This window comes from Mus musculus, chromosome X, assembly GCF_000001635.26.
Source record: "Mus musculus strain C57BL/6J chromosome X, GRCm38.p6 C57BL/6J".
In the NCBI taxonomy this organism is placed as follows: Eukaryota; Metazoa; Chordata; class Mammalia; order Rodentia; family Muridae; genus Mus; species Mus musculus.
Window position 1 is genome coordinate 135,932,826 of NC_000086.7, and position 17,711 is coordinate 135,950,536.

General features: G+C 40.4%; 1 long non-coding RNA gene across 1 annotated transcript in view; it reads left to right on the forward strand.

The window, feature by feature from the left end:
- Positions 1-2,094: 2,094 nt before the first annotated feature.
- Gm31214 overlaps positions 2,095-17,711 on the forward strand; it is a 48,731-nt gene continuing 33,114 nt past the window's right edge. Inside the window, exons 1-3 of the long non-coding RNA XR_003953080.1 lie at positions 2,095-4,505; positions 5,129-5,233; positions 5,530-5,737. This is a non-coding gene — a long non-coding RNA (predicted gene, 31214). The remainder of the gene's footprint in view (positions 4,506-5,128; positions 5,234-5,529; positions 5,738-17,711) is intronic.

The following is a 17,711-nucleotide window of genomic DNA, read 5'->3' on the forward strand; positions in this document are numbered from 1 at the left end:
GGGGCGGGGTAACATAGAAGTCCTTTTCTACCCATAGTTTTTGTTTTCTAGAGTTCTAGTCACCCATGAGCAACTGTCATCTGGAAGAAAAACAAAACAAGAAACTGAAACTCCATGAGTTTCAAATCACTTGCTATCCTGAGAACAAGATGGTATGTTACAGTGCCTTCCCTTGTCCTGCAGAATGTGAGTCACCCCTATTCTGCTCATTAAGTAGTTAGCAACTAGCCAGTTTATTAGGTTGACTGTGGAAATACAATAACACTTCATAATGGCACCAAAGCATAAAGGTAGTAAGGCAAAGGGGCCATCTGGCCCTAAAACACAGAAAAGCAGATGAACTATAATATCATGTAGCAATATTGTAGAAAATAAAAGGGAGAGTCACATTATATTGATTCAGTACTATCTGTACTTTCAGGGAGTCCATCTACTGTGAGGGAGGAGGTCTTATAACATATTCTTCATAGACAAGAAAAGACACACAATAATTGTTATTGTTGTTGCTGTTGTTGTTGGTGGTGGTAAGGTGTGTGTGTGTGTGTGTGTGTGTGCACGCGTGTGTGTGTGTGTGTGTGTGTGTGTGTGTAAAGGTGTTACGACAGTTTACAAAAAATTAATCTAAATACAAAACTACCATGGTTTCTTAGTCAATTCCCGTATTGGGCTGATATAGTGGCACACATTTCCTCAAGGAGAGACCCTGGATCACAGTCAATTTTTATGTCATTAATAAAGACTCAAAGGTTTTCACAGGGGTAATTTAAGGAACTGAAATATATCGGCCTTTGAGGGGCCACTGGCTAATAATTTTCAACTGTCATTGTTGTGAGGAGACCTACAGAGGAGGTCAGGTGACCAATGGAGTTTTAGTTCAAGTTCAGTCTCACAGTAGCACGAGTGGGTCACCAACTGCAAGTGAGTGAAGATGCTCAGAAAATGAGAATCTCCTTCATTATTGCATTGCAAGAGGGACTTGATGAAGAGTTTATAGTGAGAGGTCTCAATGTAGGAAATGCCAAGGGCATCTGTTAAAATGACCTTTATCTAAGAAAGAAGTACACCAAAAGAACTATTGCAAACCCAGTGGAAATGCGGAGATTAGTGTCACTGCCAAGGATGCTCTCTTCTGCAATGTTCCCTGAGCCATCGAAGCAGGAGCTGTGATATAGATGGATGTTTTGAGATTTGTCTTCACACAACCTGTTGATACCCACATTTCTACAATGGCCTCCATTTGCTATAAAGAGTGACTTCTTGATAAGGGGTGGTAGCTACATTTATCTGTGATAGATTCAGAATGTAGTAAGGGATTATGCTGGTATAGCACAGTGCCAAAGATAGATGTGATAGTTTGTACATGCTCAGCCCAGGGAGTGGCAGGACTAGAAGGTGTGGCCCTGTTGGAGTAGGTGTGTCACTATGGGTGTGGGTTATACGTTTCTCCTCCTAGCTGCCTGGAAGTCAGTATTCTGCTAGCAGTCTTCAGATGAAGATATAGAACTCTCAGCTTCTGTGCCTGCCTGGATGCTGCCATACTCCTGCTTTGATGGTAATGGACTGAACCTCTGAACCTGTAAGCCAGCCCCAATTAAATGTTCTCTTTTATAAGGCTTTCCTTGGTCATGGTGTCTGGTCACAGCAGTAAATTGTGGTTCATATGAGTTTCAGCTGGGTAAAACTTTAACTGCCTCCCTCCCTTAGCAGTTTGCATAGTGTCTTCGAGAACCATGGAAGCTAGACTACAGCAAACATGCCTTCTGGTCAAATCCAGCTTGAACCATCCAAGTCCTGTGTCTTAAATATGTGATGTCTTCAGAGGCTAGCCTCAACCCTGAGATGCAATTTAAGGGCTACATCAGTAATCTATATTGTCATATGGACTACCCTGACCAACCATTTGGAAGTAGGTTCATTGTGCCTGATACTGGATTGGTGTTAGTCTATGGTTCTTGTGGGGTACAGTATCAGCCCAAATGGCTTAACTTCCTTTAAGAATATATATATATATATATATATATATATATATATATATATATATATGTACATATATATATATATATATATATAGTCATTCCTCGAGGAATATCAATATAATTTCTTGAGGATTTGTCAAACAACCTTGGTGTTATTTGTAGTCTATATTTTAAGAGCACATTTTTATTTCACATTGTAGAGAAAAATAGGGACACTTCTTATTTTCATATTATAAGAACACATTAGAACTTAATTCTGTAGGGAAGGAATCTATATATACAGTCTGAAGGCAGCTGAACAATGTACACTAGTAAAGACTTGTCAACCTTAAGTTTACATGCCATCCAAAAAGTGACTCAGGAGCAATACAGGACTCAATGGCCTTGGTGTATGCAGATCCTAACCCACTACACAGACAGCTGCTAAAGAGGCAAAGCAGAGTTCTCCTTTCTAAACAGAGGCAATAATGCAAGAAAAGAGGAATGCCTGAGAAAAGGCCAACTGCCTGGCCGGGGTACAAGCCTGAGCTTTGGCATGATTTGCTGATTTATTTATTGCCATTGTTCCTGTTATCTTAAAACATGATAAGGAAGGAAGGCACTGGAAAGGCTGAGTTTTCTCTCACTTCCCGGGATGCCAGCTGTCTGAATTAAGCACCATTTAAAGATCCAATTCCTGGCTTCTGTTTATATGTCAGGCAGCTGAGACTAAAGCTAGGTTTCAATGCCAACATTTAGTGGCTTGTCCTCTGTACTTTCTTCTACAGCTTTTATTCTTTCAGAAATTGCATGTCAGTCTCTGATTCATTGCCTTTAGTGAGTGGCATTTCATTCTTTTGCATGGGTCTATTCAAATTTTCCAGAACTATTTATTAAAGTGGCAATCCATACCCAATTATGTATGTCCAGCAATCCTGCCAAGATTTAATTTATTATAACTTGGGAAGTCAGGTCTAGTCACCTATGAGCTTAAGCTTTGTCTCAGAAGGCTGAGACAAAAAGAATGGCAAGTTCGAGGCCATCCTGAGATACATGGCAAGGTCCTATATCAAAATAATAGTTTATTGCATATTCCTGGGTCTATTTTTCTGGGCTCTCTGTCTGATATAATTAATCAGTTCTTCTGTTCTTATGTGACCACTATACTGCCATAATCATTATAGCTGGGTAATATAAATTTTCAACAGAATACTCTGTTGCTATTATTCAACTTGCTCTGCTAGTTATGTACTTTGTAGTCAAATTACATACATCAAATTACATCAATTTTACTAGATGTTTTCATGTTGTTCTCTAGAATGACTGTGCACTGGCCAGTGAATGGCATTAGTCAGTTCCTCTTGCTCAAATCATCCGTTTAAAGCAATGGTTCTCAACCTGTGAACCACAACCCCTTTGTCAAAAATATCCAAAAATATTTACATTACAATTCATAATAGTATCAAAATTACAGCTATAAAGTAACAACAAAAATAATTTTATGGTTGTGGTCACAACAACATGAGGAAGTATATTAAAGGGTCTCAGCATTAGGAAAATTAAGAAACACTGATCTAAAGGGAAAGTATTCCTGGTTAAAAACATAGGCAAAATCAAGCAAACAAAGATCTGATGCTGGCAGTCTCTTCACATCTGCCTGAGGTGGAAAAGGAAATACTGACTTTACCTAGAGGTTCAAATGGAAACCTTGCTCAAGACTTCAGCACTGTATCTTTTCACAAGGCCAGTGCCTGCTTCCTTTCCATCCTAAGTGCTCTGATTTTTGATAGAGGAAAAAAAAAATGGCTCTTCCCCTGGAGTCATCAGGAAACAAGAGAGATGAACACACATTCTGTTCTATTTCATAGGAATCTTAGTGCCACCTTTGGGCCATTCAGTGTCATAGATGTTGGATGGGAAATGTCCTTACCCATTTTTTGCTGAAGGAAGTCCTTACCACTTTTTTCATGATTCCTGAGATTCCCCCAAGCCTCGAGATAAAAACATTTACATCCAGGTAGTGGTCCTGACAAGAGGTTGGTGATGTTAGTAGTTTGATACACTTGAGGATACAATGTTTCTTCTTTCCATAATTTCAAGATTCCTTTCTGTGTTGTTAGAGCCCTCAAATTTGAAGATATCTTTCTTTTCCCAGAGCTTTGGGGATTTATTGTATTTCTGGTTGACTCTTATTTATGATTTAGGTTTAGATATTTTGCCCGATTTGATGGTTGATGGCAGCTTGGATAACATTCCACCCATGGCTTATCTCTTCCTTTGTGCATAAAACGACTGCAGTGTTGTTTGCAGAGTTTATTTACATCCATGTTCACCTTTAGTCTTTGTGTTTGTGTTCTCTTACTTTATGTTCTGCTTACTTCTCTGACTTTCCTTGTGAATATGTGTTCTGTTCCTTTCATTATTATTGATATGAGTATATAATGCTTTAAAATCTTCAGAAACTTCTATAGTTACAGATTCTCATGTTTTCTTTTAATATCATCAGAATCACCAGTGTTAAGTTTTCATCAAATTCTAAACTAAATCATGGTAAGTGCCTGAATGCCCAGATCTTTTCATATTTGTCAATAAAATTCCAAACATTTATAGTAGAACAATTTTGTTTTAAATGCTGTGATATATTATATATTTTACTAGCTTATGTTAATAGGACACATTAATGTGTTTCACTGTCACTACAGCCTGCACAGTTAGGTCCATGATATAGCCAAAGTCCCTAAGTGTTTTGAATTCAACTGAAGCGAAATATACTGTCTGATATCAGGTAGCACAGTTATGAATGTCTGTCTCTAATAACCTTGATTCTGTGTTCCTGAAGTTTTCTCAATACATACCATATTTTCCCACATGAATATCCTTTGATGTAAGAAATATGTTAACATTGTACATTTGTTAATATACAAGTTTATATTTCTTCTTGCTCATTCTGTAAGTTTTCCTCTGTAAATATTTTCAGTATGTGACTGGGTAATTTACATATTCACAACTAATATCTTCCTAGTAAATTTTAGCCTTAATTATTATTATGTATTTTAGTCTTCTAAAAAACCATTTGTTCTAAATTCTCTCCTCTTAGCAAGAATGCCACGATTATAACCTCTTGATTTGTTTTATGGGCAATTGGTCATTACATTTGCTTTATTTTTTTATAGGAGAACTGGGAAGATGGCTTGGTGATTGAAAACACTTGCTACTACATTTCCTGAGGTTTGGAGTTTGGATCCCAGCAATAACTGTTCGAGAACCCTGCTATTAAGGTAACAGTCCCCTTTGTCTGGATGGCTCTCCGATGCTTGAAACAAAATGGACGACTCCCTTTCTCAGCAGAACTTCCCTTGCTCTGCCTAACCTTATCTACAGAGTATCCCTGAACACAGGCGCCTCGCCTTTCTGAAAAAGTGACCTTGTGCAGAATTCTCTGCAAGCCTGCGTAACTCAGCACACAAGTCCTGCTCTGGCTTCCTGCCCAGATGATAATTAGGCCCTATGCTCTGATCAGTTATCCCTTTCCACTCATACCCCTAAAAGCCCCTATATTGTTGTCTCACTGCAGCGATCTCTGGAAATCCTTCCATCATACTCACAGCCCTCCAAACCCTGCTCATCACTTCTGCTCCCTTTGTCCTCGAGGACCCGTGGCCAGTGACCCTTGAGGAGAAGGGAGAACCCCAAACCACAGTGGGATGCTAAGAACCACCTGTAACTCCAGCTCCAGTTAATCCAATACCTGGCCTCCATGGGCACATGGATGGTACACATACGTAAGTAAAAAAAATACATAAACTAACAGGAATTATACATGTTTGTTATTTATTTAATTTTTTTTGGCTTTTTAAGGCAGCATCACATTCAACCTAGGCAGACCTCAAGCTTTCTATAATAGGTGAGGATGGTCTTGAATTTCTGGCCCTCCTGCCTTCACATCCAGAGTACTGGGATTAGAATTGTGAGCCACAATGCTAGGTTAATGTTGTGGTGTCTCAGAACCTTCTGGTTTCCTGTCTTGGGGACATTGTTTCACAGAGTAGCTTTCTTTCATGACTATTCAGGCACAGCTTACAAAATATGTCAAGAGATCCCTGCCATGAGAAGAGTCTGTGCCTCTCAGTCGCAGGCGCTACAGTCCAGGAACATCCCCAAATTGTGTGGTACCAAGGCTTGCTATATGTAAGTTCTATGTAAGGAGTGTAAGAGTCCCGTAGAGGAGCCGTGTAGTGAGGATGGCAATGGTGCTCTGCACTGGTCCATTTGGATAGGAGTGATGACGATTGGATGAGTTGTTTACTCAGGTTGGGGAATTCTGAGACAGACAGTCCCTCTCCAGTCCTTGAGACTGCAGATGCCAGAGCATCATGCATAGAAAGCATAAGAAGAGGGGAATATAATATGGCCCTCTGTTCCTCAGTCCCATTTGGAAAACCTCATGGGTGGTGGCCCAGGTTAGGTGGTCCATCCAAACCTCACCTCAAACATTCATATTGGTCCCTATTACTGGAAGGACCATCAGACTTTCCTATCTGGGGAAAAATCTCTCTTCCTTTTTGCTCTCTGAGCACTCAAAAGCTACTTAGTCTCAGCCATCTGCAGACTCATCCTTTCGATAAACTTGACAGGTTTCAGAGTACACAAGCAACATTATCTTCAGGCGGTATCTCTTTGTCATCAAGCCTTAAATTTCCCCTAGAGCAAGAAGAAGAATCCTCAAGTCTAGCTTCGTGCTAGAAACGTAGACTCTTACTTAACAGGAAGGCGGAGTTTAAGCTCCCCAGCAACTACCATTCCTGATATACTTACTCCAGAAGTTTAAAGTGCCCAGGCTCCTCTCTAGGTGTTTCAGGGAACCTACTGAGCAACTTCCTTGTGTACAGTTGCGTGCTTAGCAGCAAGCATGCATTGTTTAGGTGACAGCTCACTATGATGTCTTAGGCTGTATCTGTCTGAAGAGAGTTCATAGTTCAGAAAGCAAAGGCTTCATCACACAGAACCCTAAGAGATAATAAATGGCTGTTGTTTGGGGACATTTTGTTGAAAACAAATGGATATCCAAAATTTGTGGATATGATGAGCTTTCCCTTTTTCTGGGATTTGTTAGCAACAAAAATATAGATTTTCTTTGACTGAAGCCTTGGAAAGGCTTTCTTATACTTTTGGTTATAATATATATATGGTATTATCATTTCATCAGTTCTTTCTTGGAGGAATTTCCATGAAAGAAATCAATTCGATATGACTTTCAATTCATTCTTTGGTTTTTAGATCTCAATTCCAGTCCTGCTCTATATGACTAAGAGTCTGCAAGTCATTTGTTTCAAGAAATGAAGAGTAACTTCACCAGCCCACGCATGCTATGCTCTGCCATGATTGCTCAGTGGGTATGCAAGAGAGGAAAAGGGACTTTCTTGTCTGTAGGAAGTGTTTCTTCAAAGACAGTGTTCAGGGACACTGGCTTCTGCAACAGGGACAACCTTAGGCATGCATAGGCAGTTATTTTCAGTTCACAACAGAGATAGATTTGCACTGTACTCCTTGACATACGCGGCTTTACTTTTCATTAGATTATTTTCTTTATTTACATTTCAAATGCTATCCCCTTTCCCAGTTTCCCCTCCGAAACTTCCCTATCCCCTCCTCTCTCACCCTGCTTCCCAACCCACCCACTCCTGCTTCCTGTCCCTGGCGCCAATTCCCCTATACTGAGGCATAGAGTCTTCATAGGACCAAGGGCCTCTCCTCCCACTCGTGACCAACAAGGCCATTCTCTGCTACATATGGAGCTAGAGATATGAGTCCCACCATATGTTTTCATTGGTTGATGGTTTAGTCCCAGGGAGCTCTGGAGTTACTGGTTAGTTCATATTGTTGTTCCTCCTATGGGGCTGCAAACCCCTTCAGCTCCTTGGGAACTTTCTCTAGCTCCTTCCTTGGGGATCCTGTGATCCATCAAATGGATGGCTGTAAGCATCCACTTCTATATTTGTCAGGCACTGGCATAACCTCTCAGGAGACAACTATATCAGGCTCCTGTCAACAAGCACTTGTTGGCATCCTCAATAGTGCCTGGGTTTGGTGGTTGTTTATGGGATGGATCCCCAGGTGGGGCAGTCTCTGGATGGTCATTCCTTTAGTCTCTGCTCCAAACTTTGTCTCTGTAACTCCTCCCATGAGAATTTTGTTTCCCCATTCTGAGAAAGACTGAAGTATCCACACTTTGGTCTTCCTTCTTCTTGAATTTCATGTGTTTTGCAAATTGTATCTTGGGTATTCTAAGTTTCTGGGCTAATATCCACTTATCAGTGAGTGCATATTATGTGTGTTCTTTTGTGATTGGGTTACCTCACTCAGGATGATATCCTCCAGATCCATCCATTTGGCTAAGAATTTCATAAATTAATTGTTTTTAATTGCTGAGTAGTACTCTATTGTGTAAATGTACCACATTTTCTGTATCCATTCCTCTGTTGAGGGACATCTGGGTTCTTTCCATCTTCTGGCTATTATAAATAAGGCTGCTATGAACATAGTGGAGCCTGTGTCCTTATTACCAGTTGGAACATCTTCTGGGTATATGCCCAGGAGTGCTATTGCTGGATCTTCTGCTAGTATTATGTCTAATTTTCTCAGGAACCACCAGACTGATTTCCAGAGTGTTTGTACCAGCTTGCAATCCCACCAGCAATGGAAAAGTGTTTCTCTTTCTCCACATCCTTGCCAGTATCTGCTGTCACCTGAGTTTTCGAGACAGGGTTTCTCTGTATAGCCCTGGCTGTCCTGGAACTCATTTTGTAGACCAGGCTGGCCTCGAACTCAGAAATCAGCCTGCCTCTGCCTCCCGAGTGCTGGGATTAAAGGGGTGTGCCACCATGCCCGGCTCTGTACCCCATTTTTAATCGGGTTATTTGGTTTTCTGGAGTCTAACTTCTTGAGTTCTTTGTATATATTGGAAATTAGCCCTCTATCAGATTTAAGATTGGTAAAGATCTTTTCCCAATCTGTTGGTTGCCTTATTGTCTTATTGACAGTGTCCTTTGCCTTACAGAAGCTTTGCAATTTTATGAGGTCACATTTGTCGATTCTTGATCTTATAGTACAAGGCATTGATGTTCTGTTCAGGGATTTTTTCCCCTGTGCCCATATATTTGAGGTTCTTCCCCACTTTTTCCTCTATATGTTTCACTGTCTCTGGTTTTATGTGGAGTTCCTTGAACCACTTAGACTTGAGCTTTGTACAAGGAGATAAGAATGGATCAATTCGCTCGGCAGTGGTAGTGCACGCCTTTAATCCCAGCACTTGGGAGGCAGAGGCAGGTGGATTTCTGAGTTCGAGGCCAGCTTGGTCCACAGAGTGAGTTCCAAGACAGCTAGGGCTACACAGAGAAACCTTGTCTCCAAAACAAAACAAAACAAAACAAAAGAATGGATCAGTTCTCATTCTTTAGCATACTAACAACCAGTTGAGCCAGCACCATTTGTTGAAAGTGCTGTCTTCTTTCCACTGGATGGTTTTAGCTCCTTTGTCAAAGATCAAATGACCATAGGTATCTGGGTTCATTTCTGGGTCTTCAATTCTATTCCATTGATCTACCTGTCTGTCATGATACCAGTACCATGCAGTTTTTATTGCAATTGCTTTGTAGTACAGCTTTAGGTCAGGGATGATGATTCCACCAGAGGTCCTTTTATTGTTGAGAATAGTTTTTGCTATCCTAGGTTTTATGTTATTCCAGATGAATCTGCAAATTGCCCTTTCTAACTCGGTGAAGAATTGAGTTTGAATTTTATTGGGGATTGCATTGAATCTGTAGATTGCTTTAGGCAAGCTAACCATTTTTACTATATTAATCCTGCCAATCCATGAACACGGGAGATCTTTCTATTTTCTGAGATCTTCTTCAATATCTTTCTTCAGGAACTTGAAGTTCTTATCATACAGATCTTTCACTTCATTAGTTAGAGTCACATCAAGGTATTTTATATTATTTGTGACTATTGTGAAGGGTGTTGTTTCCCTAATTTCTTTCTCAGCCTGTTTATCCTTTGTGTAGAGAAAGGCCACTAATTTGTTTGAGTTAATTTTATGTCCAGCTACTTCACTGAAGTTGTCTATCAGGTTTAGGAGTTCTCTGGTGGAATTTTTGGGGTCACTTATGTATACTATCATGTCATCTGCAAATAGTGCTATTTTGCCTTCTTCCTTTTCAATTTGTATCCCTTTGATATACTTTTGTTGTCTAATTGTCTGGCTAGGAATTCAAGTACTGTATTGAATAAGTAGGGAGAGAGTGGACAGCTTTGTCTAGTCCCTGATTTTAGTGGGACTGCTTCTAGTTTCTCTCCATTTAGTTTGATGTAGGCTACTTGTTTGCTGTATATTGCTTTTACTATGTTTAGGTATGGACCTTGAATTCCTGATCTTTCCAAGACTTTTATCACGATGGGGTGTTGGATTTTGTCAAACGTTTTTTCAGCATCTAATGAGATGATAGTGTGGTTTTTGTCTTTGAGTTTGTTTATATAGCCAATTACATTTCGCTGGGATGAAGCCTACTTGATCATGATGGATGATCTTTTTGATGTGTTCTTGGATTCGGTTTGTGAGAATTTTATTGAGTATTTTTGTGTCGATATTCATAAGGGAAATTGGTCTGAAGTTCTCTATTTTTGTTGGGTCTTTCTGTGGTTTACGTATCAGAGTAATTGTGGCTTCATAGAATGAATTCGGTAGAGTACCTTCTGATTCTATTTTGTGGAATAGTTTGAGGAATATTGGAATTAGGTCTTCTTTGAAGGTCTGATAGAACTCTGCACTAAACCCATCTGGTCCTGGGCTTTTTTTGGTTGGGAGACTATTAACGACTGTTTCTATTTCTTTATGGGATATGGGACTGTTTAGATCATTAATCTGATCCTGATTTAACTTTGGTACCTGGTATCTGTCTAGAAACTTGTCCATCTTATCCAGGTTTTCCAGTTTTGTTGAGTATAGGCTTTTGTAGTAGGATCTGATGATGTTTTGGATTTCTTCAGGTTCTGTTGTTATGTCTCCCTTTTAATTTCTGATTTTGTTAATTTGGATACTGTCCTTGTGCCCTGTAGTTAGTCTGGCTAAGGGTTGATCTATCTTGTTGATTTTCTAAAAAAAAACAGCTCCTGGTTTGGTTGATTCTTTGTATAGTTCTTTTTGTTTCCACTTGGTTGATTTCAGCCCTGAGTTTGATTATTTCCTGCCATCTACACCTCTTGGGTGAATTTGCTTTCTTTTGTTCTAGAGCTTTTACATGTGCTGTCAAGCTGCTAGTGTGTGCTCTCTCCAGTTTATTTTTGGAGGCACTCAGAGATACGAGTTTTCGTCTTAGGACTGCTTTCATAAGTTTGGATAAGTTGTGGCTTTATTTTCATTAAACTCTTTTAAAAAGTCTTTAATTTCTTTATTTCTTCCTTGACAAATTTATCATTGAGTAGAAAGTTATTCAGCTTCCACATGTATGTGGACTTTCTTTTTTTTAATTATTTTTTCATTTATTTATTTTTTACTAGATATTTTCTTTATATACATTTCAAATGCTATCCCAAAAGTCCCCTATACCCTCCCCCCCCACCCTGCTCCCCTACCCACCCACTCCTGCTTCTTGGCCCTGGCGTTGCCTTGTACTAGGGCATATAAAGTTTGCAATACCAAGGGGCCTCTTTTCCCAGTGATGGCCGACTAGGCCATCTTCTGCTAAATATGCAGCTAGAAACACGAGCTCTGGTGGTACTGGTTATTTCATATTGTTGTTCCACCTATAGGGTTGCAGACCCCTTCATCTCCTTGGGTGCTTTCTCTAGCTTCTCCATTGGGGGCCCTGTGTTCCATCTTATGAGCATCCACTTCTGTATTTGCCAGGCACTGGCATAGCCTCATACGAGACAGCTATAACAGGGTCCCTTCAGCAAAATCTTTCTGGCATTGTGCAATAGTGTCTGGGTTTGGTGGCTGATTATGGGATGGATCCCCAGGTATGTGGACTTTCTATTGTTTATGTTGTTATTGAAGATCAGCCTTAGCCCATGGTGATCTGATAGGATGCATGTTATTATTTCAATATTTTTATCTGTTGAGGCCTGTTTTGTGACCGATTATATGGTCAATTTTAGAGAAGGTACCCTGAGGTGCTGAGAAGAAGGTATATTCTTTTGTTTTAGGATAAAATGTTCTATAGATATCTGTTAAATCCATTTGTTTCATAACTTCTGTTAGTTTCACTGTCTCTGTTTAGTTTCTGTTTCCAGGATCTGTCCATTGATGAGAGTAGGGTGTTGAAGTCTCCCACTATTACTGTGTGAGGTACAATGTGTGCTTTGAGCTTTAGTAAAGTTTCTTTAATGAATGTGGATGCCCTTGCATTTGGAGCATAGATGTTCATCTTGGTAGATTTTACCTTTGATGAGTATGAAGTGTCCTCCTTATCTTCTTTGATAACTTTAGGTTGAAAGTCGATTTTTTTCCACATTAGAATGACTACTCGAGCTTATTTCTTGGGACCATTTACTTGGAAATTTTTTTTCTAGCCTTTCAATCTGAGGTAGTGTCTGTCTTTGTCCCTGAGGTGGGTTTCCTGTAAGCAGCAGAATGTTGGGTCCTGTTTGTGTAGCCAGTCTGTTAGTCTATGTCTTTTTATTGGGGAATTGCGTCCATTGATATTAAGATATATTAAGGAAAATTAATTGTTGCTTCCTGTTATTTTTGTTGTTAGTTGGGATTCTGTTCATGTGGCTATCTTCTTTTAGGTTTGTTGAAAGATTACTTTCTTTCTTTTTCTATGGCACAGTTTCCCTCCTTGTGTTGGAGTTTTCCCTTTATTATCCTTTGAAGGGCTGGATTTGTGGAAAGATATTGTGTAAATTTGGTTTTGTCATGGAGTACTTTGGTTTCTCCATGTATGGTAATTGAGAGTTTTGCTGGGTATGGTATCCTGCGCTGGCATTTGTGTTCTCTTAGTGTCTGTATGACATCTGTCCAGGATCTTCTGGCTTTCATAGTCTCTGTTGAGAAGTCTGGTGTAATTCTGATAGGTCTGCCTTTATATGTTACTTGACCTTTTTCCCCTTACTGCTTTTAATATTCTTTGTTTAGTGCATTTGGTGTTTTGATTATTATGTGACAGGAGGAATTTCTTTTCTGGTCTAAAATATTTGGAGCTCTGTATGCTTCTTTTATGTTCATGGGCATCTCTTTGTTTAGGTTAGGGAAGTTTTCTTGTATAATTTTGTTGAAGATACTTACTGGCCCTTTTAGTTGAAAATCTTCATTCTCATCTATACCTATTATCCTTAGGTTTTGTCTTCTCATTGTCTCCTAGATTCCCTCCATGTTTTCGCTTAGGAGTTTTTTGCTTTTTGCATTTTCTTTGACTGATGTGTCAAAGTTTTCTATGGAATCTTCTGCACCTGAGATTCTCTCTCCCATCTCTTGTATTCTGTTGGTGATGCTTGCATCTATGGCTCCTGATTTCTTTTCTAGGTTTTCTATCTCCAGAGTTGTCTCCCTTTGTGATTTCTTTATTGTTTCTACTTCCATTTTAGATCCTGGATGGCTTTGTTCAATTCCTTCACCTGTTTGGTTGTTTTCTTGTAATTCTTTAAGGGATTTATGTGTTTCCTCTTTAAGGGCTTCTACCTTTTTAGCTGTGTTCTCCTGTATTTCTTAAAGGGAGTTATTAATGTCCTTCTTAAAATCCTCTACCATATCATATGATTTTAAATCCAAATCTTGTTTTTCTGGTGTGTTGGGGTATACAGGACTCCCTGTGGTGAGAGTACTGGGTTCTGATGATGCTAAGCAGTCTTGGTTTCTGTTGGTAAGATTCTTGCATTTGCCTTTCACCATCTGGTAATCTCTGGTGTTAGGTTTTCTTGCTGTCTCTGGCTGGAGCTTGTTCCTCCTGTGAGTCTATAAGCCTGTGTCAGCACTGCTAGGAGACCAGCTCTCTCCTGGCAAGACCAGTATACAGAGGGCTGCGGAACAACCCCACCTCCTGACTGCTGATGTAGGATTGTAGGACCGTATCCCAGCTGCTCTGCTGCTTCTGTGGCCTGTGTGCTCCTGAGTGGACCTACCTTAGAGAGTCGCTGGAGAGAAAATGGAGATCTCACCTGAGTCCTGGGGTCAGACACTTCCTGGAGGCAAGCTCTACTCTCCTGTGTGACTTTTCTAATACAGGGTTAATTCCTGGACTATAATTCATTAGTAGAAAACCCATGTCCTAGAATTTCTAAGCCAGTTTATCCAACATCCTGATGTGTTGCTATTTTGTCTTATTTTTTTTTGTACTGACTTAGAGCTCATCAATAGTGCAGAAAGGTATTTTAAGGATATCCTCAAAGACTCAACATTGCAAACAATTACCATAGTAATAGGGAATCAATGAGACACAGAAAAAGTAGAACTTTGGCATGTTTTAATTAAGGCTCAACTCATGGCTGGTGAGATGACTGCCTGTGAAGGTACTTGCTGCCAAGCCTGATCACCAGAGCTCAATCCTAGGGATGATGGAAGGACAGAACTGACTCCTACATGCACACACACACACACACACACACACACAGAGAGAGAGAGAGAGAGAGAGAGAGAGAGAGAGAGAGAGAGAGAGAGACAGAGACAGAGACAGAGAAACAGAGAGACAGAGAGACAGAGAGACAGAGACAGAGACAAATTTTAGGCTTATTTATTTTGCTTTATATATATATTTTTTATCCACATTTATGTATGTATAATACATGTGTGCCTAGTGCCTGCAGAAGTCAAAAGAGGAACCTGGAGGTGCATGTGTGAGTCCTCACGTGAGGACTGGGAACTGATCCCTGACACTCTGCAAGAGTAACAAGGAGTCTTAACAGCCAATCCAAATCTCCAGCCCCCCAAGTAAATAAATGCATGAAAGAAAAAAAAATTTTTAAAAATGGCCCAAGTTTTCAGGCAGACAGAACAAGTGTTGCATCATAGGTTGCTACCAAGGATTTTGAAGAGAGAGAGAGGAAGTGGGATGTACATTCTTATTCTCCTTCCAAATTCTCCCATTGTGTAAGCCATTCCTGCTATTGAGAAGGAGTGGATGTTTACCCAGGCCATATGTGTGTCAGTGAGATATGCTCATAAGGGAGAATATAGACATAACGGAGGATAAAAATTTCTCAGGATAAGCGAATGTATACTTAAAGATTAGGTTTCTATCTAGGAATTGATTATACTCTTGCAGGCCTATCTTCCTCCCCTAAAATAACTATGAAATTCCTTAAGTGACAAATTATATTGTTCCTGGATCAGCCTGGTGATTGTTTTAATTTTTTTCTTACCATAGGTGGCTAACTTCATAGTGTTACTTATATCTTATATTAAGAAGGCTAGGCTGACTCCACGACAGGCTTCAAATTGGTAGTTCAGGAGACTAGGCCTAAATCTCTGTTTCTAGGAACTGGGCAGTTCCAGGCAAGTCCAGGCCTCAGAAGCTGCCCTGCCACCTGGCCTGAGGCAAGGACAATGGATCCCAGCAGTTTCCAGACTTCCTCAGCAACTTCCTCAGTAATAGTTTCCAGACCTCGCCAGCCAGTTTCCAGCCCCTACACCCTGGTAGTGGCATGTCCATAGAGATGGATCCAACAGATTAACATGGAGGTCACCTACCCCAGAATTCCCTAATGTTCTTTAAATCAGGCCTGCAAGCTCACTTGGTTGTCTATGGGAGACCCCAGCATGATGGACTTTTGCAGAATAAAACACTCCGTGTGTTTACATACTTTTTGAGTCCGGGGTATCATTCTTTGGGGAATCATGGACCCTTATAATATGTTCTTTTTCAGAGGGTTAGGAAAATGCCAAATGCCCTTGGATGAAGTCGAGAGACTCTGTTTACTGATAAGGTCTCACTTTTATAGCTGACAAAATTCCTCACAAAAGCATGCTTTATTCCCATCATCTGAGCAGTGTTCTGCTGATTGCCTGCATTGGTCTGGTTTCTCTAATGAGTGTACTGTTTCAAGTGGTCTGCAGAGTGAAGTGTTTTGTTTTCAGGGACAAGCAAGAGAACAGAAAGCTTTGTGGAAGCATTTCAGTTGGTAGAACATCCTCTGCTTTTTGGTTGCCATAGAAACCCCTCATCTTTAGTGCCTTTGTAATGGAGATCTGAGGTGATCTGGTGAGAAAAACAAGGCCCACATCCAGGAACAGACTAGTCTGTGCTCTAAGCAGTCTTTCTCAAATTGTCTGCATCTTCACTGAGTATGCTCTACCAGATAACATAAAGAGTGAAGGTACTTTAATTTAAGGGATAGGTTGGTGCACCAAAAGCAAGGACCATTTCGAGGCATTTTCAGTTTTAGAACAGCCTGTTCTTCATAGTTGCCATAGAAACCTAATTGCTGTCTAGGCAACTAATGGCCAGAATGACATTTGTTTTTAAAGGATGCCTTGCTGTGTAGCCATGGCTGGCTTAGTATTTTCTATGTAGCACAAGTCAGCCTTATCTTACTGACTTGTGCCCCTAAGTGCTGGTGTTATAGACTTAAACTGCAATCCCAAACTTGACCAGAATGACTATTTAATGGAGAATGTCCTGATCTGGTGAGATTGTTGAATGGCTTGTTGGATATTAGCAGACTTGATGGATGTTATAGCTAGTCCTTGCTTCATAATCAACAGCGTATAAAAGCAAAAACTGGAATGGCAGGACTCTAATTATTAGCCAGAGGAATGGACCTAAGTCATATTTGTGACCCTAAAGGAGACAAGACGTTCTGAATTATCTAGAAGTTATTAATTGATAGCTGGATAATGTGGTTCTAGTAACCCTAACCTCATAAGACTGTCTAGCAAGAGGCTTTATATACTGAAAGACCCACAACGTGAGGACTCCCCCACATTCTGACTCAGGAGAGACGACACCCCAAATCACTCACGAGAAACTGTCTTGATGCAAACTGCAAGAGGACTGTTATTTCAAGAGAGCTCTCAGGCCCACAGTCATACACCACTCAGGGGTAGAGGACCTTGGCGAATGGAGTAGCTGGGTAAGGGGGTATTTAAAGTAAGAAACTACAGCTCAAGGGGGTGGAGAGGGTGTTGTTGGAAAATACCAAAGATACCAGTTAAGAGTCATGAGGAAGTGCAAAGTCACAAGAGTCACAAGGAATACCTGGTAATTGTGCGGGTTATTTCTCAAGACAGTTTCTATGAGCCCCTAACAATAGCACATTTGCATAGGGGGTTCCATGAATGGTCAGGGTGGTCCTTTTTGAATAAACTCTCCCTGAACCCAGGAAGTGGGTGGGTGGAGGAATGTCGCTATCTGTTTTATGATTAGCATACCTTGGAGCATTGAGTCACAAAGGTCACATTCTCAAGCCTGGGCCTAAAGGCCTAGTTTTTGTTTTTATATTACACTTTTTCAATACTATTGCTCTATACTATAAGAGTCAAACCAAGTGGTGAGAGCGAACCTAAAGAGGACACCTACAGTAAATAGACAGGGCCCCAAGTGGAGGGACAGAGTTATCAACCCACCATCAAAATTTCTGACCCAGAATTGTTCCTGCCTAAAAGAAATGCAGGGACAAAAATAGAGCAGACTGAAGGAAAGGTGGTCCAGTGACCATCCCAACTTGGGATCCATCTCATGGGGTGGGGATGGAGGCACCAAAGACTGACACTATTACTGATGCTATAATGTGCTTACAGACAGGAACCTGCCATGGCTGTCCTTT